The sequence below is a fragment of the Phalacrocorax aristotelis genome, chromosome 7, assembly GCF_949628215.1.
Source record: "Phalacrocorax aristotelis chromosome 7, bGulAri2.1, whole genome shotgun sequence".
Taxonomy (NCBI): Eukaryota; Metazoa; Chordata; class Aves; order Suliformes; family Phalacrocoracidae; genus Phalacrocorax; species Phalacrocorax aristotelis.
In genome coordinates this window covers 5,841,950-5,854,287 of record NC_134282.1, presented here as the reverse complement: position 1 = coordinate 5,854,287, position 12,338 = coordinate 5,841,950, and positions in this window count along the sequence as shown.

The following is a 12,338-nucleotide window of genomic DNA, read 5'->3' as shown; positions in this document are numbered from 1 at the left end:
GTCAATTTAAAGCCTGTACAGCTAAATGAACACAAATCCCATATACCCTTTATCTCAGCTTAGCTCAAATTTCTTCCTAATCAATTTAAAGATAGTTTTATAACTTAAAGACAGCTGAAGATGGGCACAGTTTATTTCAAACTACAAGAGTTTAAGTAGAGCAGACTAAATTCCAACAGCTTTCTCACATCAATAAACCCATAAAATCCAAAGGGATACTACCGTATATGTAATAGCTCACATCCAATTATCATAACTATGAACATGGATTTCATGCTAGATTGAGTCCTATCCACTTACCAATAATTCAAAGTAAACTATATCCTTTGAAGAAGAATTCTTAGTGTAAGGAAGAATTTGTCTAGCACCGCTCTCCAGCCATTTGCTGTTAATTAGACCAGCAGAGACTTCTGGTCCTTCCCAATAATTCCTATTAACATTTCACTAATTGGTTAAAAAAAAGATACATTAAAAAAAAAAAGAAAAATCACACAAACTTTGATTGCCTTGTAAATCTGCTCCTAACAGCTACTCTAAATCCAGCAGTCAGGAATGCTAATGTAATCGCAGTCTCTTGGGATAAACTCATATTCTCCATGTCCCAATATAAGTGACATTGGCCATTTCAAACTTCACTTTCTGTTCTTAAACAGATTATTCATTTCTATGTTTCATGTCGTACAACATTCGTAAAGTAACATCATGAAAACCAGTTTAAAACAGTTAAGTGATACTTTCCCTGAATTATTTTCCCATACCTAGCAATGACTACAAGTCAACACCTATTTCTACCAGTTGCGCGTCTTCACTGTTTAACCAAAAACTATGATTTCAACTATATTTTAAGTAACTTCAAACACAAAAGACACTAGCTGAATGGTCTGTCCCTCCACATAACCTACCAAAAAAAAAAAAGAAATCACACTCCCAGGTATGTTTCATGAGATAAATGCCTTGTCACCACACTAGACACCTACAGCAGCTGCCCTGTGAACTCCTGCAGAAGCATTGCCCAGGAGCGAGCAGAGCAAAGGAAGACGCAGGTGGGGATAAGCGCAGGTGAATAAATGGAGCAAAGCCAGTACTTGCCTTTAATACTTCTGTCAAACTCTACTCTCTGCTAAGCAAGGCTTAGGTTTCAGCCAGTCCAGACGACAGCTCTAGGAAAACAGAGAACAACGCACAAGGCAGACAAAAAGAAAAAAAAAAAAAAGTATTAAAAAAACCCTTTTTTTTAACACTGTAAAGGCAATGGGTGCTGTTTTTTGTTTCGTTACCAATGGATCTGTTTTTCACGGACGCTGATGAAAGGTAGGAAGGACAGGGAAGGAGGAAACTGCCTAGAACTGTAACCTAAACCCAGACCGCCGTAAGGAGCGGGGAATAGAGACGCGGACAGGAGGAACACAGACTGCAACCGCAGGGGACGGCGGGGAGGGCGTCCCGGGCAGCACCCGGGCACCTGCTCCTGCCCCGAGCGTTCTCTCAGCCCTTCGGCACCGGCCTCGGCCGGCGGCAGCTCCCGCGGAGGGACCCTGAGGGGGCCGCCTCCGGGCACCGGCGGGGCTCTCCGGGCCGCGGCCGCGCCACCCCCGCCCCGGCACAGGCTCGGGTCTCCTCCCCGGGCTCCCCCCGGCCGCCGAACGGCGAGCTCACCCCGCGGGGGTGGATCGGCCCCGGCCCGGCCGGGCCCCCTCCGCCTCAGCGCTGCCGCCGCCGCGAGCCGTTGCCATGGCAGCGCCGGCGCCTTGCGTCACCGGCCGGGCCGGACGCACTTGGGGGGGGGGGGGGGGGGAAGGAGAGTCCATTTGGCGCAGTGGGGGTGGGATGTGAAGACAGACCACTGCGGGGGAGGGTGCGGGGCCGGGCGGCGGCGGGAGGCCTCCGCCGGGGCGATAAGAGGAGCAAGGCCGGGGCCCCCCATCCCCGCCGGCCCCCTGCGGCTGGACGGGCCTCGGCGCCTCCCCACGGGCGGTAAAGCTCCCCCGCAAAGTCCCTTTGCATGGAGCGGGCGCGGTGCTGCCGCTGGCATGCGCACCGCCGGCCGCCGTCGGGCCGCGAGGCAGGAGCGAGGCCCTCCGAAAACCCGCCAAAGACAATAACGCACTTACAGCGCTTCTGCCCCTTGACTTCCAAGCGTTCCGGGCTGTCGTGGTTTAGCGCCCAGCAACCAAGGCCCACACAGCCGCTCACTCCCTCCCCAGCGGGAAGGGGGACAGAATCGGAAGGGTAAAAGTGAGAGAGCTTGTGGGCTGAGAAAAAGACAGTTTAACAGGTAAAGCAAAAGCTGCACACGTAAGCAAAGCAAACCAAGGGCTTCATTCACCCCTTCCCACGGGCAGGCGGGTGCTCAGCCGTCCCCAGGACAGCAGGGCTCCATCACAGGTAACGGTGACTTGGGAAGACAAACACCATCACTCCCAACGTCCCCCCCTTCCTTCTCCTTCCCCCAGCTCTATGTGCTGAGCATGATGCCATGTGGTGTGGGACATCCCTGGGCTCAGTTGGGGTCAGCTGTCCCGGCTCTGTCCCCTCCCAACCCCTTGTGCCCCCCCAGCCCTTTGCTGGTGGGGTGGGGTGAGGGGCAGGAAAGGCCTTGGCTCTGTGCAAGCCCTGCTCAGCAGGACCTAAAACATCCCTGTGTGATCAACACTGTTTCCAGCACAAATCCAAAACACAGCCCCATACCAGCTGCTGGGAAGCAAATTAACTCCATCCCAGCCAAAACCAGGACAAGAATGTACTTTGGTTTTTTTCCCTCACAATAAGCGCAAAGGCATTTTTACAGTAAAAACAAAAATGTGTGGCTGGTGTTGCATGCTACCGCATGGGGTAATACTTGTATGAACTCCCAGCAGAAGCAGTAGGGCACGCCCTGAAAAGCATGACAATGGGGGAATTGCCTCAAATTGTCTTTGACACAGGTTTTTCCTTGGTCAAGGACAGTCCCCCCGTACCAGCTGAGTTAGCACTGCTGTGACTCTGCCCTTCAGTAGATAAAGCCAACCGGTACGCGGCTGTGCTGCAAAAGGCAGCCCTGTCCTCTCCCCAGCACCCATACTGCTGCTGCTGCGCGTCTTCCCATCTCATTTCAACCTTTATTCCCCAAGCCACAGCAAAACGTGCCTCTTGTTTGTCTTTGTATCTGGGCTCTTCTGTGTTTTCATTCTAACTTATTATTTATTTGAACTTCCCCTCTGAAGGAACCAATATACTCTTCCTGCTGATTTAGTGCCATGCTTTAAGCAGCTAAATCTAAATCAACCTAGCTGAGTGCAAGGAGGCTTCCAATAGCTTTTCATACCAGTTATCCCATTATCCACTGCTAACACTAACCTTTAGTTAGTGCTCAGGACCCAGAGAGCTATAGGGCTTCCTCATGACATTTAATTTTTCAGAAAAGCTCTATCGATGCGCACCCTGTAGATATGTGCAGTTGTAGGTCTGTGCATCGCTTCTTGGCTATTCCAGACCAGGTATTTATGTGTCTGCCAATAAGCAATAACTCACATGACATTGCCTCAAAGGATACCTAGAGTACATGGTGAGATAATAATTTTTTAATCAATGATATTTTTTTCAGTGTATTTGCTTTGAGTCTAGCCCTTCCAATTTTGGTGGCTAGACCATTGTTTATAATTGATGGTCCTTGAGGGGAAAAAACAGTCTCTACAGAAAAGCTGGCATTTCTGGAAAAAGCACTCTGTTTATGATCCAAGCCAAGCTTTAATAAGTGCAAACTATTATCTGTTTGAAATTTATGCACTCTAAGCTGTATTTCATTTGGAAAATTTGCATTTGTCCCATATGTATTCAAGCTAGGAGGCACAAAATAACTTAAACAGTTTTTCTTGACTATATAATCTGTCTGGCAGTAATTTTCCTTCATCATCCTGGTTACAGTACAGTTTTCAAGATTTTACCCTGACAGGCAATTTGTGTTGAGAGCCTGTGGAAACAAATATGGATTTTTTGATCTTGAGAAGGAACTGTAGTTTGCATAATGTGTATCAATCTAAAAATACGTCCTAATGCTCTCGTCTTTGAAACAAATTGGGAGTTGGTTTCTGTTTGACAAAAAATGTTTTGGTGAAAAGGTAGAAAAAAATTATTTTCTGTTTTAACAAAGCCATTCCAAAGACCGCACAAACTGGAGCCAGCTTACGCTCTGTTACCTGGCAGTAAACGAGTACTTCAGAATAAAAAGTGACATCAGCATTAGGAAAAAATATTATCCTTAGAAGATGTTTACACAAACCTCACCTTTAAAGGCAAACAGTAGCTGAACAGAGGAGGCTATGGCGTCCTAAACCCCAGTGTTTGCATCCTTCTGTCCTGTCTTTGTTGTGACAGAGCAGAGCAGCGTCCACAGCGTAACTATGCCATTAGCAATAGCCTGGGCCTTATTTGGCAGCATTTAAACATGTTATTTCCTGTACGAAAATGTTAGTAAGCCATGTAAATACAGTTCTTCACATCATATATTCCATAATAATGCCTCACTGAAAGGCACTGTACATTGGATGCTTACCTGTTATCTTTAAAGAATATAAAAGTAATACATTATTCTAGATAAATTATGTCCCAATCATTGTTACAATACTCAAGACTACTTTTAATTACAAAGTTTCCACTAGGAAAAAAAGCCAGACTCTCAGTTTATATGTAAGATAATTTTCTGCAGAAAAATTGGCATTCAACTTCCAAAACTTTCATGATTCATACTGATTTTGTGTGCTTTAGCTGGAAGAGTATCAAGAGCCTGTTTTGTGAGAGGTTTGGGCCGTTAGATTTATATACATGGGAGGTGAAGTAATGCAGATTTGCTGCTGGCATTCTATACATCACCATATTTATAATTTGATTACTTAAGTTTGAGCCATTTTATGTTTCTTCTCTGGTGTTCAGTTCTATTCCTTGTTTCATTTTCTTAGATCTGATTTTCATAATGAAACATGATTTCATATTTTTGCAATCAAATTTCACAAATGTAGATCAGGCAAAATAAGGGAGTGCATGCCTAATTTCTCCCACAGTCACGTTTCTTGAAAGTAAATGTAAAGTTTATAAGGAAGAAAAACCAACTGAAATTCAACTAAAATCCATCTGGTGGAGTTGTGCTATAAGTTACAAGCCTTCTGTGTTTCTTAAGGCTATTCCTGTTGCCATTACCTACCTTTGTTCTTATACGGCTCTTGACAACGAGGGAAACCAGATTTGTTAACGTGGTGCGTTTTGTCTATTCAGTCCATATTAAAATATATTTAAACTGGGTTTGAAACTGTATTTAAAGCTGCAGTTAGAAAGAACATCTGAGCACAGAGGCAAGAACCTTACCGAGCCTGACTTTTAGGGTTTCGTACCAACTCATATTCCTGCTTTGATTTGCAATCCCTTAAATTTGCTTCAAGCTTCAGTTTCAAACAAAAATAAAAGGCTGTTTATTCCTGTTGTGGAATAACTGGGTGCAGCTTTTGCTGTACCAGGACTGAGGAACTCAGAAACTCTTAAGATGTTTTTAAACGGATTTCCTCTTTAACTTTAGGTAAGGTACATAGGACTTAGCCTGCTCATTGCAGAGATGAAAGATGCGTGGGAAAGTAAGAAGGTCTGTTGAGTTCAGCACTGGGCAGTTTACAGATAGATGAAGACCAGGCATTTGGGCATTCCTGGTCAACTCCCTGCCTCACATCCCGACCACATTTCCATACTGAAAGGCTCAGCCTGTGAGATAGAGGAGTATTCGACAGTTTTTGGCCCTCAGGCTTGATTTCCCCAGTTTTACTTCCATGCAGCTTCCTGCAGTTCCCAGAGGATGTGAGCTGCTGGGTGTGGCTGCGTGCCAGTCTGGAGAGGTGGGCTGTGGGGGAAAGCTGCCCACTGCCAACGGAGGAGAGAAGGCTCATCTTCAGAAAAGTCACTCTCCCCATCCTGTGTGTGTGTGGTGGGCTGTAGCACCGCTGTGCCTACAGCAGAGGCTGATAGATAGGGAGATACTGCCTCCTGTGAAGGTGAGGTCCCAGAACCAAGATTTCAAGCATTCTGAGGTTGGAGAGCTATGAATTACATTAATACTAAAAATGAAGAAGGAACAGAAAATATAATTCTGTTTTTTCTGAAGCGGCCTTTGTTTACTTTCCACAAACATTCATGCAGTTCAAATTCCACTTTCATGAACATTTACCAAAAGCCAGTTTTAAAATCTCATAAACCAATATTTGCAAGAAATGAGCTTCAAATTTGCTCTGGAACAGTTTGTTCTTATGACTAGGCAAGAAATGGAAATAACATCATTTTACTTACCTGACCATGCACTACTAATACACTTTCAATAAAAGCAGAGTATTTTTAGTCTTCAAGAGGAGACTGTGTTAGTTGGAAATTATTTGCTCTGATTTGTCATACAGCGAGAACCTTGTTTTCCCTCTTCCTCCACCATTTTTGGCTGCAGGTACATATATGGGATGAAAGCTACCAATTGACCAGGTTTGAAGCATGTTATACTTTTAGTCACATCAGATCCCATTTAAGATGGTCTGCAGTATTAAAGCTATTTAAATGCAGGCCAACCCCTGAACAGCATAATCCCCTTTGGTTGATAGGAGAGGGCTGGTTAAGTCTGGTGGGAAGACAAACCCGAGCAGGGTGCACATTCAAGGAAGATGGTGGTGGAAACTTGCCAGCTTTCCAAGGAGCTTACTTGACCCTTGTGGTCAGTGAGCTGAAGCTCATCCTCCGTGTCACAAAATAGTCCAGCTTTTCAGCCTGTCATTCATTAAAAATCGTGAGATCAAAGTCCCTATTACATGTTTGGTTTACTGTCAAAACTGTCCTTCACACTTCCTAGAACTCCAGGGCTACATTGTCGTGTTCAATAATTTTTTAGCATTCTTCATGAATAGGGATTTCCTTGCTCAGCCAGAGCTACTTGTTTGATTAAAAACCTTGGGCTCAACCTTGGGCCCAGCTAAGCACATGCAGAAATGAACTCAAAACTGCACAAAGGAATGCACATTAAAACATCGGCATTTACCTGACAAAAAGAGATATTGTTCACCTTGAGTGGTGTGAAAACTAGGTAATTAATTTGTGCTTACAAATGCCTTGAAGAAAAAAACACTAGTGCCTTTATTGGCCTTGCTTCACCCAAAATTCAATCAGAAGTATCAAAACATGGAGCCAAGTTTGAACTTTTACCAGGTGAGCTTCAGGTTTCATTACCAAGTTTCAGGCAGCTCTATAATCTGCAGCCTACGTATCTGAAGGTAAAGCAGGCTGATACCTCCAAAGAAAAGCACTTTGCAGTAATAAATGGAAAGGATTATCTTCAGTGCTTCCAGTGAATACAGCTGCTGGAGAGTGTTTTATTTGTTCACTTTGTAAGGATAAAAAAAATGAACTTGTCTTAAGCCATTCAGGTCTAAGACAGGCTTTATCTCCCTGGCTGAATGAAAAGATTAGCACTTATTAGAGCCTAATCTTAATCATATCCATTTATAAATAGGGCTTCAAATTGTCTGAAATATTTAAACATGATAAAATGGAAAAACTTAAGACAGCTGAAGTCTTAAGAGAAAGAAAAAAAAAAACAAAACCCAAACCCTGAAGATTTATCTGTGAAGATTAAAGTAGCTTTCATGGCAAAGCCCTAAGAAAATAAAAGAAAATAAAAGACCAGAAGAAGGAAAACAGCAGCCTTTGCTGGTGTCTGTACAAGGCAAATTAAGTTATAGACATATTAAAAGGGCTTAAGAAATTAAACCGTTTAGTTGCTGTTTCATAGCCAAAGACAACACAACCATTCTCCTTTGTCTAATCATTTGTTCATCTGGGTGGTTAGACAGTCTTCGCTCTTCTTATAAAAGAGTGTCAAAGCATTCAGGCATATTCAGGTATTAGAAATAGAAAAAAATAGAAATGGCACTTTTCCCCAAACTGTAGGAAAGAGAAAACATAACTTCTTGTCTGTATGCAGGTATTATAGTGGAAGAAGCAAGAGAGTTACTCGCTGATCGGAGGGTGCGGCCAGGTGGCAAGCGTTGCCTTGACATTCCACACTTCAGCCCTCTAAAATTTCCACCTGTGCCCAGGATCATACTTCACTTTTGCTCAAAACCTTCACCATCATAAGTGAAAATGGTCTCTTATGCCCAAACCTCTGGGGACCTTGGATATGAAAGGCCTCTTCATTAAGGCTTTCAGTAGAGAATTGGTGCGAAGAGCAGGATGGCAAGATAAGCACAGCGATATCCATTGTTGAGAGAGGTTTGCCGAGAGGTTTGCCATCAGGTTTAGTACCAGCAATGGCTTTTCCCAAGCATGTGCATCATGAGATGTAGCCATCAGGCCTGAAGATGACCATGTCAGTACCATATTCAAACAGATGGACAGCAATTTTTTTCTGGGTAGACAGGGAATTGGCAGTTGGGTTTTTAGGGAAGGATAGGCTGAATTTGGTTTGCTCCTTCTCCTCCCCAGTTACCGATCTATGACAAGACTTTTTTAAGTGCCCAAAGTTATACAAATGTGAGCCTAAACTCACCCTGCATCCATTCCTCTCTTCCTCAGACTCACAGCACTACTTTTCTTACCTGATATCCCAAGTCTGTCAATGCTGCTTTTCATAGAGCTGCCGTAAGACTGTTGCTGCCGTTCCATGACTTTCCATTAATATAGGTCTCATATAGGTCTTAGCTGGTTTAGGTCAGCATTTACCTAAACAGAACTGAGCAATTCTGATGTTTGAAGTGGTTAATAACCTTTTCCTTCAAATTTCAGAACCGCAGCATCTCAGTTTCTCTCCATTCTGGAATGAAAGAAAAAAAAAAAAAGAGGAATCAGGAGACAGTATATTATTTTTGTTTGCAATAACATGCACCACGCACAAACTTCCTAGAAAGACTGAAACTAAGAAATCCTCAACTGAACTTTATATATTGACATTCACTTGACATGGTTAGTGAGTGCACCTCAGTTTTGCAATTTATTTCTCTAATAGCTTTGTCAAGCTGCTTCAAAGCCTTGCCAAAGTATTTCTATGTCATCATCAACATTTTCTTCAAAAATTGGATATGAGAAACAGCAAATGGGCAGTTTATACATGAATAATGATTTGCTTTAACAGCAATACCAAATTATTTCCCATAGCCCTAGTAGAAATAGCTCAACTATTTCACATATATAAAAAAGCGAAAGAATAAGACACAAAAGGGAATGCAGATCACAGTCAAGTTTTACAGCCAGAATGCCAACATATCATCTTTTAAAGAACTTTCACTGGAATTGCTTGCAAATGTGAGGAAATATTGCTTATTTAGCATGTCTGTAGGGGAAGGAGAGAGATGCTTCTCTAGAGAAGGAGGTTTTAAATCTAATCATTAAAATAAGTCCATCTAGCAAAAGTTTGCAGTTTTGCTTTTGCTATGCTTTGCAAGACTGCAGTCGTGCCAACTTCTGCTAGACTTTTACTGTTCATTTATCCCAGCTCCTGTATATTTAGTAGACTATGTGCAAAATGGGATGAGGATGTTTGGTCAGCTAGTATTAAAATCCTTTTGTTCCTAAACCACTGCAACGGCATATTGAAATAAGAAAAATCAAAAGCTCAGATCCTGTTTTCCTGGGCTTGTAGGGATACCAGCTCTTAGAAGCACATGCCATATTGGTATCATTTATAACTTGCTGGCTAACTCTTAACAAGCTGTGCAGAAAGCACTGTGATCAACAGACAAATATTACTGGAGTCATTGACATTGAAATTGGTGCTAGGTGGGTCAGAAAAGGTGATGGAGCAAAACTGATTTGTGCATGATCAAAGTATTTGTTACGTTAAAAAAGAACTTGCCTGAATCCTGTGTTTAAGTTTCTGGGAAATTTTTAATTACAAAAGTTCTTTGCAACTTTTCCAGCTTGAATTGTTGAAATAATTCTTGAATTGTTTGCGGCAGGCCTCCAGAATTCAGAAAGTCTAGAGAAATTACTTTTGTTAGTTCTGTACAAGTTTGCAAGATGTGAACTTTGAAAAGATTTCTCTCCTCCAACAATTTAATAACAGATATGCTTCGCTTCCTTCAGGCACGTAGCTCCTAGAGCGGTATCTGTGTCTCTGGATAATCTCTCTAAATGTGGGGCACAATGGGTGGGAGAGAAAAGCATCTCAGGAAGCCGGTCTAAAGCAGCAATTGCGCAAATCTCTTCATTCTATGCGAGAATTTCTTTCTTCTTCTCATTTTAGGAACTACAAGTGTAAATATATCCACCTTTAAAATACTCTGCTCCATATCTCTCCAAAAAAGGGGAAAGCTTTGTCTCTTGATCATCTCAGTCAAAGAGGTCTCAAATGAACTTTTTTGACCTCCCAGCAGAGCCTTATTCCATAATTAGCAATTTAGATAGAAGCATCCTTGGCTCTCCTGTTAGCGAGTGGGTTTTCCCCAGTCTCCTTCAGGCTTTGTTTCTGTGCTTCGTTCAGAACTGTCATTGCTGGCCTCTTTTTAAGTGACCATCTTTATTTTTTTCCTAATTGTGTCTGATTTGATAATGAATAAGAGATTAAGCCTATGAACTTCAAAAAGAGATGGTTTTTGGATCCCAGTTATGTTAGGCGATTGTGAACAGCAAGCTAATCAGACTGGGACACCTCTGAGCAGAAATTGAACTGTGATGCTTAGGGAACTTCAGCATCAATATCAACGATCTGTTTTCCATGTTTTTACGTTACGATTTTGGACTTAAGTATCTCAGTTCTGCCTGAATACTGCTAGAGATGCCAAAGGTCTTTATTAGATAGATTTCTTGCTGTGCTTTTCACAGAAACCTATTTACAAAATGCCATAATTGAATGTAATCATTGTAAACACTGGTACCCTACAAATGAGCCCTCTCTTCAAGTAAAATCCTAGTAGAGCCCACAAAAAAAGTACTTACTATCTCCCAACTACATAAGGGGGTGGCTGCTAGCTACATCTGTGTTAAAATTACAACCTTGGTCATGGCTCCACCAGAATTTTAGATGAAGCAATTAGCGTATGGTAGACATTTGGCTATAAACAAAGATGTCTTTACAGTGTAAATTTTGTAGTCTAGTTATTGGATCATTACTGAGAAAAGACAAGACAGAATATCTATCAGGAAATTGCTGACAATACCACAAATAAAGAAGAAAAAGATTCAAGTTGTGGCTAAAAAAATTCAACAAATAAACAAGCAAGCACAAAACAGCTGTTGTATTAAGAAAAACGAAGAAAAAAAGGACAAAAAAAAAAAAGCTTCACTGTAGAAGAGCTTCACTGCAGTCCTTTTTTGTCCCAAAAAGCAATAGAAATTAATCATCTCTGCTGACATGCCAGAGTTACGGACTAAAATATTAGTTCTGCAAGTAAATGCAAGTGAAGATCTCACTGTTAGAAAATACATGTAAAAATCATTCCAGCAGAGGAATAAGATCAGACACTTTCTTCCAATTCTAGCCAGCTGACAAAAGAACGAATTAGATATCAAGTCACAGTGTGCGTGAATTAATCAATACGGATTTCAAATACATCTTCGTGATAGTTGTATTAAGATGAATAGACAATTATTGCATGAGCAAAGAATGAGCCACTAGAGAAACAGAATATTTATTCTGAAATTCAGGTTTTCTCATCTTTTTAACACTTAAAAAATAAAAACAGTACTTAACTATTAATAACTCGATTGTAATGTCAGAAAATTAATTTTTTCTATCTTTATATAATTATTCCATATTTCTTCTGCTTTGTGATCTAACAGGCTTTTTCAACATTCCCTCAAAAAGCATGAAACCTACATATTCAAAGGAGAGGAAAAATTAATGCTAATCCTTACAGTGAACTTTGGTTTTTCATCAACTATTAAATGTCCTTGGCATTAGAAAATAACACAATGAAATGTAATGTCACAGAACATTAACAATTCCATTTTCCTTACCAATTAAGCTAACCTTACCTGCCCTTATTATTTATTTTAACAAGAAAAAGTCTAAACATATAATGTGTATTATGGTTAAACTACTATTGCAAATCTCTCAGGCTGATGGAGAGTTGACTGCTTTTGTGCCACACGTTGGGGCTTATTCAGCTTTTGTTCAGTAGGGAGCTGCTACTTAAGGTACAATTACTGATACTACATTCTTCATATAGTTGCTTGCTTTCATAGAGACCTAAATAGTTCTCTAAATGCTTGTCATTATGCGAGACTTTCCATAATTCATTTCTGAAGACACTCCAATAAAAATACCAATTGTGTAATCATTAAAACCAAGAATTTATCTTCTTTTTATGGCATCCATTTGCATCTCCTACAAATGACCTGTCATAGAT